The following is a 22,349-nucleotide window of genomic DNA, read 5'->3' on the forward strand; positions in this document are numbered from 1 at the left end:
CTGTCTCTCTTTGCCTGCTTGGTTGACTGCCTCACGCAGCTGTCTTGATAATGATGCACTGCTAGACATTTGTTAGGTAACCCATGGTCCCATAGGTGTCATTTACACTGGGGACGCTGGGGACATGTCCCCACCACATTCTGAAATGGCTGATTTTGTCCCCATCACTTTTTGAAAGCATTTGATAAAAATGTTCTGAAAAACAGCTTCCACCAAGAAATATTAAATAACAAATGAAAATGCTTTGAGAAAGGTTTATTTGCACAATAAGAAAATTTGCAATGTAATTTAAATATAGAAGAAACCAATGTGCATTGTTTAAAAAAAAGTTACTTAAGAAGCTGCTAATTACTGCATTATATTCTGTTATATTTTTATATTTATGAATTGTCCCTTGGCAGCTGATTTTTTTGTCTCCCATTATATAAATGAAGCCATTTCCACCGTACATTGGAGCAGAAGATTAGAGGACCCCCAGAACCCTGTATTCCAGCATTTCATATTTCTTCAAAATATAGTATTAATAATCTTCTCGACTTGTTCTCCTGCATCGTCACGTCTTGTGACCTAAGTGTACCATCACGCCCCTAATCTGAGGCCTTATGTCCCCACCATTTTTTAACACAAAGTGACGGCCTTGCATGGTCGAAATTTTCTTTATTTTGTTCCATCACAGACAGACCGACTGGTTTTATATAGAAAGTGTTGCATGTGGCTTGAATGGCATACTTGACTTTAGGTCACATGCGTACCCGCGGCCCTGAGCATTCACCTGTAGGTTCACGGTACTGCCGTTCGCAATGTTAATAAAAACGTACACCAGCACATCACTCCACTATTAGTTCATTTATAGAATAATTGCTATTTATACCCCCCTCCTACCACATAGATAATGTTCATGGTTAGGCAATCATTTTTTCAAAAGGCCGGTAGAGTGAACTTCTGATGGGTGAGTTACAGGCTTCTTTCAGGGATGGAAGTTGCGATTGTTACCTCTTGTAAGTCTCTAACATGCACTTCCTGTGCTCTTCTTCTTCTATCCCCTTACAATTATCTTGTATTGATTACACTTTTTGTTAACTCTTACTTCTTTCCCCCATTATCCCATTGATGTGATATGTGCTATGAGCTCTTACTAGTATTTATTGCTGCTCTTACTAGTATGTATTGTCAGTTGTAGATCTGTATTTGATGCTCTGTTGATGCTTGTATGTTGTTCCTCAAATGTAAGTTGCTTTTTAAAAAAGTCAAGTATACATTTGTTTGTGCAGTCCCTAATAGTTAATGATATTCACAATGTTCTTTCTTCAGAATGTGTTATGTAACTATAATACTAAAACAAAAACAGCAGTCATTAAAATCTGATAATTCTGAATGAACAGTGCAATGAGTGGATAAATTAATGAAAGTGTCCTCATTTCTTTAGGTGTTGGGACGTGTAAAGCAGGCCAATTAACTTCCAACTCTTTAGGAAATATCAGAAGAGAGAATTTGTCCCAAGTAAGGAAGCAGAAGCAAACACAGAGGAATGAGTGCATTGCAAGGACTGAAAATTCATTACTGCCCCATAATGACTGTGATTAATTTTCACCCTTGCTGAATTCTGCCCTTTGAAATTGTTTCAAATTGTTATGAATCCGGGATTCAATAACGTGATGAAATGCATTAATGCTTGTGGTGAATTCCAATTAGTTACAATTAGACCCTCGCATGCAGTATGGCACAGTTTTTATTCCGCTGAATGTTTTGCTGAGGTTGCCCCGTCTGTCTCCCAGGGAGCCTGCAGTTCCTGCTCAAGTAAACTGGTGTGCCCTCACAAGCATATTCCCATTTTCTGCTTCACTGAACTGGTGGTCCCCAATAATCCTAACACCATCATTTAGTCAGGCAGGCTGTGTTTTCATTTTTTCTTTTTTTACTCTATTTTCTCCATCCCACACTGTAGGCTTGGATTCCCGGATCCTAGCAGAGTAGAATTAATGTGTTTAGTTTGTTGGCCTCCTTTTCTATGTACGTTGAAAGAGCAGAGAATAACCTAAAGGAAAGGTGTTTTAAATTTACACGCTCGTATTTGGAAGCCGAATGCCTTCTGCTGTTCTGGTGCCTGTTTCTCTCCTGCACCTTATAGAAGGAGCACAGATTTTGGCTGTTCCTTTAACTCAAAAAGTCCTTCAAATGCAGGAGCCCTAGCGATGTGCATTTCCATCATCTCTCCTATGCTCCGTCATGCGGACAGCAGGCTGTAACAGAATGGCTGCTGCGCTTCTATACTGAGAGAAAAAGGTAGTGCAAAAGGGAGAAGGGACGAGGCCTGGTGATGGAGAAAGAGAGAGGGAAAGGACGGGATAGGGAAAGCGAAGCCTTGCTGTGATCCTGGCACTCGGTCAGGTGCTTCAAACTCACTCCCATCTAAAGCAGAGAGATGAAAAAACTTGACAGAACTTGTCCATAATAACCAAATCTGGAAGGGACTGAAACAATAAAGACACGTAAAATGCTTAGCCAGATACTGTGGACGCAAGGCAAAAAAAAAAATAGCTTGCTTGCTTGTCCTTTGCACCATGTCCTTTAAGACTGCAGCATTTTTCCTCTTCAAAGATAAGGATTTGAGTATCCAGGACAAGCTCTTCTTAAGCTTAGTCCTCTTAGTTCCACCGGCGGGAAAGACATCATAGATGAAACAATATGTTGTGGATATGAATTAAATGGCCAAGTTACACGCTGGAAGAGCGAAATGGCTGTGTTTACAGAGGTCTACGAAGAACAAAGGCAGCCAAGGCTTACGTTGATGGACGCAAATCCTGAGTCTTGGTAACTACCCGCTTTGGCTTCCATTCCGCACTTGACAAGAACTTTGATCTCTCACATCCAGTCACCTGGCTCTTTTCCCGCTAGCCTGGATAAGTCTAGACAGATAACGCATGCACACACAACTTTGTTCCTTGAATTTCAACTGTTCACACTCTCTCACGCTCTCAGCTGCGCTGCCTCCAATGTGAATTTTATGATCAGAAGTGAAAATATACTTCAGTATTCTTTTTCTCTTCTCACAATGACAACTGTTCAAGGTTAAGGAACATGAAAGACAACTGTAGCTTTTGTTCATTCACTTATTTCACAGGATGAGATTCTTAAATTTGATTTTGACGTTGCATCTGTTGTTGGAAAAATTGGACTTAAAAAACACAAGTATCAGAAATACTTACAATAAATTCACAAACACACCAACATGTGCATTTGTGCACAGAGTGAATCTCTCCCAAAACACCAGGATCGACTGTGAATTCATAAAAGTAAAACAAGCCTAGAAACAACGCTGCATGTTTCAAAGCCAAGAACTCGTGTGAAGTGTTGATTGTGTGTCAGTGTGTGTGTGTGTGTGTGTGTGTGTGTAGTGACATGTTGGCTGGATGATATCGATTTAGTGTTTCGCATCCTCACCTCCTGCGCTTATACCTCTTTTAATATCATGTCTACTGAGAGCAGGTTACAAGCAGACCAGAGCATCAGAGCACGCTGACACAACACGGCAACAATACATAAGCTTCAAGTGGCACTTTATTAATTAGAAAAGCACATTACAATGTGTACAACTTCCTATCAGGAATGAGAAGAAGTCACAATAAGAAATTCAGTAATTACATTACAATTACTAATCTCAGTAACGCTTCGACCCCCAATTTTGGGGGTCAGCTCAGTTCACTGGATTACCAGACGTGTAATGGAGGGTATCAGTTTGCTCTCTCTGTGTTCAGTTCATGGACTGGTCATATTAGTTTGGTGAGGGGCTGGAGCTTTAGGGAGTTCTAACAGAAGAGGAGAAATGTACCTCCCAGTAATGTCAATGCTGTGTTTTTTACATGTTGTGTGTTTTAGCTGGCTTGCTTATATTCGTTAAAATGGTCACTCGCATTGGTTGCTGCTCTTCATTGCAAGGCAGGAGGTCTTACCACAGTTAAAATCATGGTCACTCACTGAATTTTCAACCAATTCTCAAGCTGTTTGGTTTGTTACAAATGCCAGAAATCTTATTAAATACTATCAAAAACTAGATAGTAGCAGTAATATTTCTATAATATAAAATATTTAAGATGAAATTATACAATGTAATTCGTTTCTAAATATATTCTTTTTTTTCTTACTGCATTGTAAATAATATTTTTATAATGTCTTAATCATTATGATTTGGGAAATAAATAAATAAAATGAATGAAGTTGCACGTTATCTACACACATTATATATACAGTGTCTGAGCAGGGTTGTGCAGAGCAACAGTAAGTTACTTTTATAGCTTCACTTTAGGCACATAACTTACTGCATGTCATGTTAGTGCCATGAAATTGTTGTAAACAAACATTTTAAAGTAGATGATTTAGCATACAAAACACAATAACAGAGTTTATTGTATATTGTATTGTATTTTTAAATGTATTTATTATGTTTATTGCTTGGCAGCCTTTCAGTTTGATTTTTTTTTTCTTGGTAAAAAGACTTAAAAAATAAAGATGGTCTGACTTAAACTGCCGGTGAAAAGGCCCTTTCTTCAAAAGCAGTATCTCCTCCTCTCTTTCATTCCCTCTCAAATGGCTCTTGTGTGCGGCATCCCAATGTAAAATGTCAGAAGTAATTGAGAGAAAGAGATTTCAGTTGGAGAGCTGGAATAAGGTGAGGCTAAATTGCCATCAGCCCTGTGTATTAATTCATACCTGTCATTCTCTTGGCCTTTCAAAGAGGAATCATCCAGGTCACGTGCGCCCTCAAAGTTTAAAGGGCTCGATTTTCTCTATCTCTGGCGTTTCATTCCGAGAGGCTCAGATGAAGCAATTATTGAACCCTCTGATCTGACGCTTGATATGGTGTCCCTGCCTGTATAAGCTGGCCTGAAATATTGCAGGTTGATCTCTGTCCTTTGGAGAACATTAAGCTCCGCTGATCGCACAATACATTTTGCCGAGCAGCGGCCAGTCAGCGCCTCTAATTCTAGGGGCTGTTTTAAAAGAAAAGCTGCTATTACTCAAGCAGGAAGCCAAGTGAGAAATTTACTCTCTCCTCAGACTTTTTTCCTTCTACCTCAACACCTGCTGTCAAGGTGCCCTTGTGTAGCACTTTTTACTGTGCTTCAGTGGAGCTGTTCAGGAGCCATCAGTGGATGTACTGAGGTGCTGTTGGCGTTTTAACTGTAAGAAAAGATTAAAAATGATTATAGTTTTTTCGTAGCAATTAAGTAGCAGCAGGCCTGCAAAGCATCCATGACCTAACCCAATGCTTAAGAAATCCTTATTAAATTATTGCAAAATGTTTTATTCTTGTAATGATCAAAAGCCCATTAAAAGGCTCTTTCATCAAACAAATCCAAATGAGAAAGATGTATGACTAGTGATAAAATGAAAAGAAGTATTAAAACCAGTTCTGCACCTTTTTAATCACTCCTTCTGTTGCAACATCAGACATCTTAGGTTTGTTCCAAGGATCCAAGGATTTTTTTTATCTTCCTTTGACCGTCACTGATGCCAACTAAAGGGAATGTGGGATTCACCCAATTAATTTACTGAAGCCTGTAACACAAGCGTCCAAGTGGACGGCCTTGCAATTCAATTAATTAAGTAGAGTGCATATTCCGCTACACATGAAACACAGTGTGGTTATAAGATGATGTCACGGTGCTAATAGAAAGGGAAGTTGAGACTTTTGTTAGCACTGCAGACGCATGTGTGGGCGTCTTAGAGTTACGAGATGCCCGACTTCTATTAGTTTAGACTTTATATGCCAACTTGAGAGCCGAGTTGATGAAGCTGCAATCACAAAGTGTACAGTGTGGTGTGTGGCATTCAGTTTACTTCCTTGTGTAAATGGCAGTCAACAAAATTGAGATGTTAAAGCGTTATATTACTGTATAACAGACTTTGTAGGGAAAATATATTGGAGCAGGAATGTTGATGCGGGGTCCACTTTCTAACTCAAATAGAAATTCTGGCTATTCACCACAGCAGCTACACTGATTTAAAGAAGACTACTTTTTTAGTGTTTACTGTCCAGCATTGTCAAAGACAATGACAAAAGTTTTCGAAATGATTTCTGTTAGATCTGTTAGTTTTTGGAAAGCTGCAGGAAGCTCTCGCTCCTTGCCCCAAATGATGCCATTCTTGCCAGAGTCTGCGTTTCCCAATCTCTACAATGGAGCTGATGGGTAAAATGTTGTCATGATTGAACTGGAGAAAGGATGACCAGACCGCCCTGGTTGAGAAATAACTCCTCAATCATGAAACGTTTGCGCAAACAAATGTAAAGGTGAGCGTACAAGCAAAATAAAAGCTTTTGTCAGATTCGCCAGTCTTTTCATGAGAAGGAGAAACACTACTTTAATAAAAACTCTTCAAATAACAGGGAAATCATAACCAAATGAATTAAAACTTGATTATTAATTCAGATGGAATTGAATTCTTTGGATATATTGACCTTGTTATTTATTTCAAAGAAAACACACAGACAACATTTAAACCTGATAAACCTGATCTTATTCGCAATAGTGAAGTGAAGTATGTGATATGATGGTGAAACACAATGGTAATATGCTAACAAAACACTAGGACACTTATCTTCTCTAAATAGGTATTAATATTATTTGGCATCAATTCTTTACAGCAAAAAACGTGGTTTAGCCTACTGTTGTGAAGCGCCGGCAGAGACAAGATGCTCCAGCTGGCTTTCTGGCATTGTGTGCAGGGTTGAGGCTGCCATGCAGCAGGAGGTGCAGTTGCACTCCCAGGTGACTCCTGGAGAGCAGGTCTGACAGTCTTGTTTCGGGGCCGACGGCACAGATCCAAGACAGTGCAGGCACAGTTCTCTAGAGGATGCAGGACTCAGCGTTTCTTGTGTTCTAACCTTCGTTGCGTTAGAACACAGAGCAAGCTTCTTTTAGAGAGTTAGCTGCGTTCAAAGCTGGCTGGACAACAAGTACAGCTGCGGTTCCGCTGGGAGAACGAGCTGTTTGCCCGGGTTGCAAGTTAGCTTGTCTAGTAAAATACATCTGACTACATTAACTTTTTCAACTGGGTGTCAGATCAAACTAAACACAACACATACGTGGTACAAAAATAAAGTAATGAAACTCTTCAGTGTAGTACTGCTGTACCCCATTCAGGAGCTTGTTGAGAAAATTAAATTGTGCACTGACTTCAGATGAAGCACACAAGAGACCTCAAGAAAGATGTCTAAAGCCTAGTGCAGACTACACGACTTTCAACGTCTGCTGATCGCTGTGCTGTTCAGAATACAGGACTTGCTGTCTTGTGAGTTTTGAAGTTGTGGCGTTCATACTACACTACACGAGCTCACAGCAACTATGAGAATAAACACTATAAAGACAACAAATATGGGTGAAAGAATGGATTAGCACATGCAGGTAGCTACTGAGCTACAGAGAGCGGGAGTTGAGTAAAAAGTGTTTTGCAGTGGAAAAGTAGCTGCCCGCTCTGACAGCTGCCTGCTCTGACAGCTGCTGGCTCTCATTGGCTGGATGTGGAAGTCGAGTCAGCCAACGGCTCCAGATATTTAACATGCTAGATATCTGGCTGATGTCACAGAGGTGTTGGTGTCTTCTAATAGTTCACACATAACGCCAAAGAGGATAAGTTTTGGTGGGCGTGGATGAAGGTTTTCGCATCGAAAACTGTATTCCATTATATATTTATTTTAGAAAATATTTTGATGAAAACTTCAGGGAAATATCCCAATTTCCTTTATTTAACTATATTTTGAAAACAACCTAACTCTTAAATATATCACATTATTATTTTGAGTAAATATCAAAAACTAAATTTATGTGCAGGATGAACATTAATCACTAAAGAAATTATTATATTTGACACCTGGACCACTTTGGTGACCTGACATAAATTTTATTTTTATCCCATTTGTATTGCATTATCTCTTTATTTGTGAGTCTGGCCAGATGGGGCCATGGGTATGATAAGGAGGAAATGTAATTAACATCAGTATCGCTGCTGCTAATAGTCAAAACTAAACAAGGATAAAAGCAGCGTTCAGTTATTATGGTCCGTATATGCTCCGTATATCTGGAACAAACTCACAGATAACTGCAGGTCTGCTGAAACTGTCAGTTCTTTTAAATTTAGACTGAAGATTTTTCTTTTTACCACTGCCTTTAACTAGTAGATTGATAACTTACACTGCACTGTAACTTTTACTGTCCTGTTTTCTTTTTCTTTGTTTTTAGCTTTTTACCATTGCTTTTAATTAAATATTTACATGGTGAGAAATGAGTAGGTAATTGAGTGAAAAGATAATGAGAGTGAGATTGAACAGAGTGAAGGAAGTGGTCTTAAATCTCACGCCTGAGTGATTTGCAGGAACCTCTGTCCACCTGTAACGCGTAAAGTGGGTCCAGAGTATAACTGGATCAAAGTGGCCTGCGGACAGACATGTCCTGGTTTCTCTGTAGTGTCCGAGGGTTTTTGGAGTTTCAGTGGACCCAAAGATTGCTATGGACCCAAGTATAGACTAGCTAGAGAGAGTAGATTAAGTGTACTCTGTTTATTCTCTTTTCAAAATAATTGTAACTCAATTATTTGCTCAACCCCTCAGCCTGTTTTTATTTTCCATTTCACTCTTTTAACCCTGATTGTACACTGCACTGTAACTTTTATTATATTTTAATGTATATTTTTTTTAATTCACCATGTTTCTTTCAAACTTTTTTATATTTCCCTGTTGCTTTTATGTTCTAAGGAAAGCACTTTGAATTACCTTGTTGTTGAAATGTGCTATACAAATAAACTTGCCTTGCTCTACCTAAGACAGTATAATAGCTACAATATTATACACATTCACAATGTCGTAATGTTTACAGAGATTCCTGTCCATTAGTCAGTCGATGACAGTGTAGGTACATGGTACACAATCAAGACAAGGTATGTGATTTTCACGTCTTGTTGTGACTTTGTTATCTTGACAAGACATGCAGTAAGCTTTTCAGGGGTGGGAGGCTCTAGTGTTGCATGGCAAGTCTCCAAATAGACAACTTTACTATCAGAGAAATGGGAATTTAGTTTGCAGATCTGAGGAGAGGTTTATTCAACAACAGCACTGCTGCAGTGGAGAATTGTATTTACAGGGGTTTTATTTCCTGGATATATCAGTTTATACTGGGGGGGTATGCGCATTTTCAGCTTTTGCTTTAAAAAGTGCGCAGGAAATCTGACTCGAATCAATAAAGGTCTAAACAGTGAAACAAAAACAGCCCATAATGACAACATTAAATGAGTCTCTGTATTTGGCACACTTGAATAATCTGCTTTCCAGCACTGATATCATTTTAGTTGCTAAACACTGTAGGCCTACCTGGCCTTAAAATCTGTATTTATATTCACGAGTTCTGTATCCATTGCACACATCCATCTCAGGTTTGTGGAAATAAATCTTTTTCTCAGCAGACAATTTGACTTGTCAAAGCAGGAAGAAACACAGGTGATATAAATAAAATTAGCCAATGGCTGCATTCCATTTAGGTGAGCCAGTTCCAGGGCATGCTCATTCACTGGCATGGCTTACTTAATGGCATGGAGCCATCATCAATGTTATTATTTCAGTCAAATTGTATGGCATGAAAAGAGTCTATAATTGTGTCCCTATGTCCTGCCGCCATGACCGTTATATTATGTCTGACACCCAACAGAATTACCTTTCTATTTAAATAATTAACCATCTATTGATCTTTTCCCCGGCGCTGCCAATGCCTATACACTGCTCCTAATTAGGATTGGTTAAATGCAGAGAACAAATTCTGCAGGCATTGTACTGTGTATAAATTGTATGTAACCAGTAACAAGTTTTATTTAAAAAAAATACTTGATACTGATCAGGGTCATGGTGAACACAGTGCAGCAGAGAAGCATATACAGTACAACCTTTTCCCCAGCAACTTTCTCCAGCATGCTGTGCGGTCTAAGGCCAGCTGGGTGGTGTAATTGCACCACCTTTTTTTTTATTATGGCTCAGTTGTCTCTCCTTATTATTGCCCTTGTTTGCTCAGGTAGACAGTTTGTGCACGACACTTGCAGGCCTTATTCAGGGCAATTTGATCATTTCCTGATTGATTGCCTAGAATGTGCATCCAATTTAAAAACAATCCTGATTCCCAAATGTTTGCACGTGAGTAAGAAATCACTGGTCACTGCGGTGTTTCATGAATTAGATGTAGAGTTTTATTTTCTCTTATTTTGTTTTTACAAACAGATTTAACAGAAAAAGGTCAACATTTGAGGCTGAATGTCACTTAACAATCTTTGGTTTAAAATTAAAATGTGTTTTTAAAAAACTGGCTGCTGTGGGTATTACAGTATTTTGTTCAAGGAAATTCACTTTTTGCTGACTGTGTGGAATTAACACAAGCAAATTCTGAAATACTTATAAAGTATGAACCAAAAGTATAATGGTCAAAGCCATATCTATTTTATTATGACACAGTTATTTGTCATTTACTGTGCAGATTCACAGTGCAATGTTTAATAATCATTTAACTAAGTGCTAGATAAGCTGTCAACCTCATACAAATGAACACTGCGTCTTTTGTAAGCATCATGTCATCTTCTGTGCCGAAGGAAATGCATGTGAGCCAAAAGTTTCTCATTCACAGTGCATCAAAGGGAACACCTTGTCTGACTGCAAGCTGCACTGTACGCACACTGATTACCTGCAAAGTCAATTGACAGAATGGTGAAATAAGGAGAGATAAAGAGGCGAAGTCTCATTTTTGAAGCGATACTTTTGTAAAACCCAGGAAATAATCAATTACTTTTCACTGCCATGTTTGTCCAATTCATGCTGACATCAAAGCCGAGTTGAGTTGACACAGATGAATTCGGTTGTGTTAGAATAACAGCTTTGATTTTTGCATGAATTTTGCTGGTTCTGATGCGGTGACTGCAGGTTTAGTTGGAGGACACACATCTGTGTGATAGTTCGAGACGCTCAGCAGCTTCTTTAAGTGCAACTTTGTTTACATCATTACTAGCTAAAACTCTGCTTTACCACCACCCCCTCAGCTGTTTGGTGTGCTCATTCTATCAAACACTCTCAAAAGTGTCAAATGAAATTTCATAATGTCAAACTCTGATATTTTTAAACTCTCTACTTCGAGTCAACCATACATTTAGGTCCAGTATAGACTTTGGCTACATCTTCAGCGTCAAATGATCACCTGAAAAGAACTCCAAACCAGCTTATTATTTTATTACCCACTATCACAACCTGTGCAATATGTGTCTCTAAGTAAAACCACAGCAAACATAAATTAAACATGTTATAATCAGTTATCTGCAACTTTTTATGTTATGTGTGTTATGCACTGTCTACTGTATACTCTGATACTGGTAAACACTGTTTGAATAGACTAGAACAGCCATCTCTCTAAGAATATGACAAATAGCTGACTACTCTACTGCCTCCCACTGCCTGTCATTTACAAAGCTGCTGTATTGACTTGTGCACACTGCATAACTACTCTCTCCCATTCTCTTAGGACAACATTCCCTTGTTCACAGAGTGTCAGAACCATTCCCAGCTTTTTAACAAAGCTGAAGGGAACAAAAAAACAAACACGCAGAATTAGATTCAGTCTAATTTACAGTAGCTCCAACTCAGCTAAATTGGATATGTGGTGCAAATCAACACGCCAAATAATCAGACCAAATTGCCATTATTATTATTATCCAGTAAAGAGGAATCTTGAAGAACAATCATACTGAATTTCTAGTTAACAATATCATCATAACAAAATACTAAGGCAGTTGATAAGACACATGTCTTGGTTTGGGAGAAAAGTATTTGATTCCCACTGCGACACACCTACCATTGTGTCCTTGAGCAAGACACTTTAAATAGACACGACCCCCTAGTTTCTCCAGAGGCATGCAACCTCTGATATACATAGCAATTGTAAGTCACTTTGGATGAAAGCGTTAGCTAAATGTGTAATATATATAAAATATAAGCTTTCCTTTATATGCTTTATTTGCTTTATATCAGCTTTCTCTCCTTTTCCTTTCCCTACATTCCTTTTATACTATTTCAACATTTCAGTCCTGTTTGTTTTAGTTTTTATTTGCAACAATTGTGGTTTTACTTCCAATTTAGTAATTGAATTATAACTAATTAATAATATAATAAATAATAAATAATAATAATTATTGTTAACATAACTTGAAAACATCCTATGTTTGGCTTTTTTATTCTGTTTTGGACAGAAAACCTTACTTGAACTGTACAGCATTGAGATTGCCACTTATCTTCCATGTGTTATAAAGTTGGTTTTTCAAACAAGTGCAGTCAGATTGTCTTAGCACCTCGGATATCTTTTCCTAAGTCCTTCCAAATTCTTCTTTACGTCTTTCTAACATTTCAATCCTGACCTCCTCTTTCTGTTGACTGTTTCCCTAAAACAATGTCACACTATTTACTCCTTTGCTCACAAGGGACAAGAGTCACTGAATGTCAGCTCAGCAGAAGTCTTCCCCTCTCCTCTTTCAGAGCCCCACCTTCTTCATCCTTTCATCACCACCACCAGGGTCTAGACTCCATTTAGATACCTCATCACCATAATGAAGCCTGATCACAAAATTAGTATTTATTTGTATCACATATCAGTACCTCAGTGAGATCTGCATATTTAACAAGAGCATATTTTCACATTGGGTATTGGGACAGGCCTTAGGCTTCATTTTTAGAAGACAGGCTGAGTTGAAAAGCAACTATCAACAACCCTCACCATCCCTGTCAGATGTTATTCGCATATTAAGTGTAGCCTGGTCCCAGACCTCCAAATCACTGCCTGCATCTCAAATTTTGAATACGACTGAATATAAGGCTGAACTAAAGATGAAACATGACTTGGAAGAGTACAAAAGGCCCGGTGGCTTAAAGTATTGATTCTGAGAATGGTTTTTCACATTAGAACACCAGCGTGAGGCGTGGGTGTTTCTCTATCACATGAAAGATCGAACACAAGCAGAGAGAGAGAGAGAGTGCAGAAAAAAATGGCAGAGGAGGGAAAGAGAGAGAAAGAGGGATGTGGGGCTGCATTGTAAACAACTCTTACCCTAGGCACTGCACGTGGTTCATATGAGAAGCACAGCAACAAAAAAAAAAAAAAGCTCATCACATTCACAGATGGCTACCCAATCCAAGGCAAATGTCAAAAGGACTCACATGACAGCCAGAGCACCTGTGAAAAAGATCACAGCACAGAGAACACGATGGATTTACAGATGGTTATATGTGCAGGGAGATGATGGAAAGCCCATCACAAATGCTTCTGTATCATCTTATTTTCAGGGACATTAAATCAAAACAATGTGTGTGGGTGTGTGTGTCTGTGTGTCTGTGTGTTAAAGTGACATGCACCGCCATTTGGTCAGTATGTTTATATTTGTTGGAATTAAGTAAAGAGGGATCCAAAACAACCATTTGTGTTTTTATGATTAAATCACACTTCAAGATGTGGCAGGAAACACACAGGAAGACAAATAATAAGATCCTGTCAAATGAAAATTGTTTACATTGCACCAAATTAAAGCTAACAAACCACAAAAAGACACTGTTTCATGGAGATCTGAACAGCAACACTCATGTTTCTTGCAGGCTACTGTTTCGCTAAAGGTCACTTTTAACTAAATGTAAATTAGCAAGTATTTCCTCACCCACTTTCTGATTATTTCACATTTTGCTCCCTCTGGATGATTTGAATGACAAAGCTCTGTGGAGCTTCGAGGCTAAAGGCATAAGAGTCCGCACAAAGCCGCATTCTCTCTCAGCCTATTCCCATCCAATACATATGCTAATACTTCAAGTCACAGCTGGTCGAAGAACTTACAGTATGAAACATTTTACAGTTAAATTTATTCAAACTAGCATTTCAGAAATGTATCCGGAAGGTATTATTGGGTGAAATAGAGCAAATATCCAAGAACGTCGTATGCATGTGAAGCTTCAATTCCCCCAGCTATCCAGGCAGTGATCAAAGGTTCTCTTATTCCAAATGAAAATTACTTAACACCAGGTTAGAGCATATTGATCCTTTTGCAATTAGACATTTGAGACTCATCTATGGAAGATTTAAAATGCCTACATAAAAAACGATCAAACAAAGTAAATAAAAACAAATAAAATAAAAATATAAAAATAAATTTCACATTTTTGTATGTACACATGTATGCATTTAATGCGTTATTATTAAATCAAAATGAAATTTAGATTTTTTTTTTTTAAATAACTGAATGAAATTCTCCTGGTCAATGTTATCCAAGGGGGTTCAAATCTAGGGCAACTTGGCTGAAGATGAATTAATTGTTTTTTTAATTCACTGCAGGAACTTTCCCAGGGGATAGAGAACCTTTTGAGAAACTCTACCTGCGTTCAGAGAAAGAAGGAGTAAATCTAGTTCCCATATGATAAGTCCAGGGGGCAGAAAAGTCCCTGCCTTGTGAGGTAGTACTATCCAATGGTTCAGGAACTTTAGGGGAAAAGCTTGCAGGGCTGACCATTGCTGATTGGTCAAACAGACACTGCACCTGCTTCAACTTACAGTTAAATTCACAAAACAAGGAATTGCTCTAGTAATGATGTAAGGATGAGGGTCGGGCATTTCTTGTTGTTTATTAATATTAAACACAAAGTTAGGCTTTGCCGTCGTCAAGAGTACAAACGAGCTGAGAGCACAAGTGAGCTAAAAAGTGGATGAGAGAGTAGTGAAGGAGAGAAATAAAACTTTATATTATGGAAAGATGAAATGCACAATAGGGACTTTTAGTTCCTAGTTTAGTTCCTGAGATTAGTTTCTCTGGTTCCTGGAACTATTTGGGTTTAAAATGGAATAATCCTGCATGAATCTTCCATGCCACATTAAAATCAAGTCACAATACAGAAAACAATTTAAGGACATAGAAATGCATTGTCAGTGCCAAAATTCATGTACCAATGAACACCCACATTCAGTTATTCAAGGCTAAAAACTCATTTATTGTCCTTTAATATATTTACATATTTAAGGATTTAATTTAATAATGACATGAAATACATAAATAAATACATAACAATCTTCATTAATATTCACTGTAACTGCCCTCGGTGGGTTAAGCAAGATGCAGAGAGTCTTGACTGATGTCTTCTTTATATCTTTCTCCGTATACCGTAGTGCACCATGAAAATTATAAAAAATATACAAATAGATATAAACATAAGTACCTTTATACACATTACATTTAGCTAAAATCAACCATGCTATAACAATAACCCTAATTAAATACACAATTAAATAACTGTCACTTTATACCAAGAACCATATACTCTACACAATAACCTTTAAAATTACATACTGGATTAGGACATCAAAGCTAATTGCTCTTTGCTAAACCAAAACCTGGCAATTTCTGTTGTTACTTATCATCTATAAGTTTGGCATCTTTACTGTGTGCTCCCATCTGCTTGCTCTTCCTTTGTTTGTGGGTTTGCAACAGCTGTAAACTGGTAAGTACGGGGTTTATCTACACTTTGCAGGGGTTAGTTTAGCTTGGTGGCAGAAACTATACTGCCCACTTGGACGCCACTGGTACCTGCGTGGAGTGATGTGTTCATGTCTACATCATAATCCCAATAAAACGTCTTTTATAAATACAAAAAATACATTCACAATTATTGAAATCAAGACCTTTTAAATAACTCCAAGCAGACAGTTACATTCACTTTATTTTTGTGCTTGTGTATTTATGTGGGCATTTTAAAGCTTCCATACCCTGCAGGCAGCACATCAAGACATGCAATAAAACCAGTTAGCCCATGAGCCCATGCCTGTGTCTTTGTGCATAAAGCAGCTCTAACTGCTTCAAATAGAATATTATCACTAAAGATAATCTAAGGCAAAGTGTGTGCCTGTGTGCGTAAAGGAGAGAGAGCGAGAGTGTGTGTGCGTGTGTGTGTGCGCGCACTTTGATCATAGATGAACAATAAAAAAGTACAGACGCTAAGAGGACATCAGAAGTGATTTATAATTGAAGATATTCAAATATCAGAGTTTAAATTTGATTACTCAAAGCAATTCAGCAAACACCTTCGGCATAATAATGTTGATATGTGGTATTATAGGTTCACAGGCAGATAAAATACGATTAGGTTCCGGTTGAGACTAAAGCTCTAAGCATCAGATGAGAGAAAAGGCTTTGATGAAATAAATTTGCAAAGATATCTCTCGCCTTTCTTCTTTATTTGTCTGCTTTTTGTGCTTCTTTAGCATCTGTTTCCCCATCTGCTGCGAGAAAAGACATGTTGTCTGCTATTGTTGAGGTTACTCTACCCTGCCTGCTTGCATCACATTCATGTCATAAGGTGTCTGTTACATTTGATATTTAGACAGTGATCCAATTGACTTGAAATCACTCTCACTTACTATTTGTGGGTGTGTTCAGGCAACCTTCAGCAACCTGCGTTGGTTCAAAGCAACAGCGCTTCCTGAGGATGTAACAATAATCTAAATCAACCAGCAGAGCAATATGAGGCTGCATCAATTCAAACATATGGGACTGAAGGCAAGTTGACAGATTGGAATTTTAATTATACAAACATTTCATAGAGGCACTGAGGCTCTCTAGAAGGAAAATCAACGTCATTGGTGCAAATAAACTTCAACAAAGAGTGAAAGGGCATTTTATTTATTCATTAATGTGAGGAGGCAGTAAGAAAATAATTAGAACTCATTTATAACACAATACCATTATTAATATACAGTGTTTTCAGAGTTTATGAACAACTCAATATGATTATATTATGTATTTTAAAGAGGTCATATTATGCTTTTTGGCTTTTTCCCCTCTCCTTTATTGAGTTATATACCTTTTTTGTGCATGTAATAGATTTACAAAGTGAAAAAGCCAAAGTCCACCCCAAAGGGAGTTCCCATGTCCCACAGAAAACTCTGCTCTGAACTGCCTGAAAACAGCTAATTTGTAGTCCAGCCCTTTCTTCCCTTTTCTTGTGACGTCACAAGAAAATACGCGTCACAATGCTCGCCTAGTGGCTAGTCAGACACGCCCTCAAAAACACTGGTGGAAAGACGGTAAACGGTGTGTGTACCAGTGGCATATTCAGAACATTTTGACTTTTATGGCCAAGATGGGACACAGAGCTAGTGTGGGGTGGCCATACTTGGAGAACCTTTATGAATAGCATGTGATCAAAATTTGTAATCACATTGCTTTGCTTCAACATCTAAATATCCGTATAATAAATTAATTCTAAAATTCCTGATAGCATTTACTGAATTGTTTGTATTCATTATCAGGTTGTTGTTTTGATATTTGATAGTTCTATTCCTGTTCTATTTCAACCTATTACAGCTAGTTGGTTATTGGAATACAACATCCATTTTTAATTCAGTAATTGTTCAGGAAAAGTCAGTTACACATTTTAAAAGTCATTCTCATTGGAGAGAATAAATCAGCATATAACATCCGGTGTAGTGTATAATCATAAAAAAAGATACATGCCAAAAGAAATAATTTGTTTGACTATTTAAATAAATTACTACAATTTAAATGAAAAATAACCAGCTGAGGGTTACAATCCAAAGAAGTACATTAAGGGTTATATAGCTTAATTTGATAATTTTCAAATTAATAAACAAAATTATGACAATTGTAAACAGCTTTAACATAAACCAAATACACCTGAAAATAAGTATTTAGCCTTGGCTGTGATAATATTCAAGCCATGAATACTGTTTATACCAGCCACTCATTAAGATGAGGATTTGGACTTGCTGCTCTGGACAGTGAAACATCTGGAAATAATAATCAAAATCAGTCTATCAAGGCTGACTGGTCTCTGTGAACGAGTTTTGTTCCGCTCTCTGCACAGCTACATATGTTTTGCCTGCCTGATTTTGCTGACTTACTCAGATTTTGTTGATTTGCTCAGTTGTCCTTTATTTTTGTGCTTCTACCATGGTTAAGCAGGCTGCATAGTTTAACCGTTTTAACTGTGATTTATTATTGGCATATGATTGGGAGTCTGCACAGGGTGTTTTACTTTGAAAATCGAGCAGATTTTCTATGCTGTTCTGTGTCTGACTTCCTGCCCGGTTTATCTGGTCCGTGCTGCTTGACGCAGCTTCTGTCAAAAATAGGCAGGTAGTGAATATTGAACTTTAAAAAAATAAATAAACGCAAATCAAATCATAATTGAAATATCTGGCAGAAAAATCTCAATTAGATTATTTCCCTAAATCGTTCAGCCCTAGTATCAATACATTGATACATCATTTTATAAGGCATGTCATATGAGCAAGAATGTAACTAAATTACATTCAATAGCATTAGTTAGTATTACAACTTCCGTGATAATTACATAGAAGGACTTATGTGTAGACTTAAAGATTAAATGTCAAAACATACCGTGAGGTCTCAGTGGGGCAGTATGTGCTTTTACAGCCTGAAGAGCCTCTTCATCAATGGTGTTAATTTTGTAATGTCATTAGAATCACTTTCCCCACTAGATGAAGAACCTGAAGTGATAAAAAATAATAACCATCACACATCTATAGTTTTCTCATGGGCATATTGATGGGACTTTTTCCTGTGTCTTTCAATGGTCTGTATTGAGATATTAATAATATTGTGTATGCTTGTGTAAGTGTGGGTTTGCTCTGTATTAGCACATGAATATTATACACTGAGAAAAAAGTTTTTTTGAAAGAAAGTAACAGAATTTGACATACTGTATTGTGAGGTGAGGCAGATGGTGCTCCAAACACTCCTGGATCACACTTATCTCTGACAACTCTCTCTTGTGGCCAGTCTGAAGCTGAAGCTGCATTGTCAGAGACATCAGTAGGTTGGAGGCTTTTCTATATGTCTTTTGTTTTACCTCTCTCTCTCTCTGCATTGTTGGTGGAGCTAGGATAATAATCATTGTGTTAATGAATTACTTAATTAACACCGACAATTATAACACAGTTTTTATTAGGCTGTTATTATTTTGAAAGGCCGTTGCACCCTGGCTCTGAATACACAGATTTATATATGTTGTTAACCTGTTGCTCAGAAGGTGCCTGTTATGATGTTATAATTGTGGCTCTGAACTCTGATGGTAACTTGTTTTAACAAGCTAGATAAAAGGTTATGCCCTAGCAGTGGTAAATAGCTTTTGTTTTATATTTGATTTGATTACATTAATGTTTAAGCTAAGATTTACAAGAAATATGTTATTGCTACTGTGTAAAGGGAATAATGCTGGTAAAAAGCACCTTATTTATTTAAAGTATTTAAAGCCGGAAAAGTCAGTTACACATTTTAAAAGCCATTCTCATTGGAGAGAATAAATCAGCATATAACATCTGGTGTACTGTATAATTCATGATATTCAATTACTTTAAATATAACACAACAAAAAAGTTAGGCATATCATTTGTGGCATTTAAATGCAACATGCCCTGCCTCTGCATCTACCATTCATAAAATGCCAAATTAGGTATTTAAAATCTTTGAAGATGTTTGAAGATTTTATTGGTCTGTCTGACCAATAATAAAAAATAAATAATTAATGTTACTCATGTAAAGACTTGAAGCACAGTAACGGCACAGATGTCCCCCCTCTTCCATTTCACACACGTTAGCCATATATATAACTTTAGCTATTGAACATGCATCTGTAAAATGCTTTACGCACCTCCATCATTAAATCAGAAAACATGGATTTTCATATTTTATGTGAATATAAAGATAACAATTAGCTGCTGTAACGTCTATTAGCTTGCTCTTTAAGCTAACTGCTGTTAACAAGCTACATTTTCACAAATCATTTGAGCTGTCATCATTGATTGACAGGTGTTTCTGTTGGTTCTTGTATCAATGAACTTAAAGGGATACTATGCGATTCTGCAGTTTGTTGAATGCCAAACAAACATTCCCCTCCCTTCACTGCTCCTTCTGAAGCTCCTCCCCCCAAACTTGTGGACGTGCATTGCCATGGTGACTGACAAGAGTTGGGAAGCACAGAGACGACTGTTTTTCTCCAGGGCTGAAGTCATTGCTAACTTTGAGGCTAACCACCTTCACTCTTTTTTCAACAGTTGGCAATCTCATCGTTAGTCTTGAGAAGCTGCAGTCTTTATTCACCGGCCTCTGTAATTTCTACTGTACATTTACTGCTAAATAAGGCTTATTGCTGACTCGTTTCTGTCTATTCACCGGGGCACCCGTTCACACGCGCTCCGTCTATTCCTTCTCTACCACACACACACTGACCGTTGCAGCTAAGCAGACGGACAGACAGATAAGACAGTAAATTAATACAGAACCTGTCCTTTATGTGGAACAGAAAAGCTAACGTTACTCACCTGTCCAGCAGAACCTCAGCATCAGTTTTTAATCCTTTCAAATCTAGGAGATTTATCCAGCATTGAAACCCCTCACAGATGTTAACACAGGTCATCCCCTCATCTGGTCATATAACTTGTTTCAAAAACGCCATTGGTGTGCACAACTATGCTAATTGCAGAAGGTCAAAATTGTACGAGGCTGTACGAGCTGTAAGCTGTGACGATGTTTACAAAAAAAAAGTTTGGGTCAGATTACCTGTATGATCATATGACTGCTTGTCTTATTACTTCTGTGAATACAGTGTTATTTTAACTAATCGTGCGATGGCCAAAGCTATAAAAAATAACACTAACAAACCCTAGTTTTCCCTTAATAATCTTAAATGTAGCCACCCTCAAAATCCTCAGCAAAGTTGAGAAATTTTTTTTTTTAAACTTCTGGGTATTTTTTAAGAGTTGTTAAGAAGAAATCCATATGTACAGAGATATGAATCTAACCCAGTTATATATAATGCAATATATAATTATATATACTCACTATATATATATATGAACCACAACAATCTTATTTAGCCCAGCATATGATATTACATTGGTAACTTTTATCACAAACAGTGATAGCAGTGTAGCAGGATAACAAGGGATTAGGTCCATTAGCAGACATCGGAGACAGAGCAGGTGCAGTTCAGTGATTTAATGATAAATCAAGCAAGGTACAAAAGCTCACAGGAAGTTGAGGCAGGCAAGGGTCATTATCAACGCAGCAACCAACATAGCAGTCCAAAACAGGCTAACAAATCTAAAAGGGTATGGGCAAGAATCCAAAGTCCAACAGGCAAGGTCCAAGGGAAAACACAGGAAGTCCAAAACACAGACAAACTAACACTAGGGAAAAAGGCTGAAACGAAAGGTCAAGAGACAAAGACGAACTGGCAGTGAGGGGAACAAACAAACTAAATACACAAGAGGGCGTTAGGATAACAAGGGACAGGTGCAACAAATCAGGCCGGTGCCGATAATCACACAGGTGGGAAACACACAAGGGCAGGAAGTGTAGTGATAAGAAACCAGGAGAGAGGTTGGTAACAAACCAAAACATCAAATGAATGAATGAATGACACAAGTAAAAATACAACTTAATGCATAGAGCAGAAGAACACTAATACAGGAAGTGACTTCAACAAAGACACATGAGGAAGCATTCCACCAAAATAAAATAGGAAATGTATAATAAACTCAGATAAAACTGAAGTTATTGCTCTGGGGCCTAAGCACCTCCGTGACGCATTATCTAAAGATATAATTTCCCTTGATGGCATCGCCCTGGCCTCCAGCACCACTGTGAGGAATCTTGGAGTTACCTTTGATCAGGAAATGTCGTTTAAGTCTCACATTAAGCAAATTTGAAGGACCGCCTTTTTTCACCTACGTAATATTGCGAAAAACAGGAACATCCTGTCTAAAAATTATGCAGAAAAACTAGTCGATGCATTTGTTACTTCTAGGCTGGATTACTGCAATTCCTTATTATCAGTCTGCTCGAAAAAGTCCGTTAAGACTCTTCAGCTGATCCAGAATGAAAAAAAGAGATCATATTTCTCCTGTTTTAGCTTCTCTGCATTGGCTTCCAGTAAAATCCAGAATAGAATTTAAAATCATTCTTCTTACCTACAAAGCTCTTAATGGTCAGGCACCATCTTATCTTAAAGAGCTCATAGTACCTTACTACCCCACCAGAGCACTGCGCTCCCAGAATGCAGGGTTACTTGTGGTTCCTACAGTCTCCAAAAGTAGACTAGGAGCCAGAGCGTTCAGCTATCAAGCTCCTCTCCTGTGGAACCAGGTTCCAGTTTGGGTTCAGGAGGCAGACACCATCTCCACATTTAAGAGTAGGCTTAAGACTTTCCTCTTTGATAAAGCTTATAGTTAGGGCTGGCTCAGGTTAGTCCTGAACCATCCCTTAGT

Source organism: Micropterus dolomieu, linkage group LG10 (assembly GCF_021292245.1).
Source record: "Micropterus dolomieu isolate WLL.071019.BEF.003 ecotype Adirondacks linkage group LG10, ASM2129224v1, whole genome shotgun sequence".
Taxonomy (NCBI): Eukaryota; Metazoa; Chordata; class Actinopteri; order Centrarchiformes; family Centrarchidae; genus Micropterus; species Micropterus dolomieu.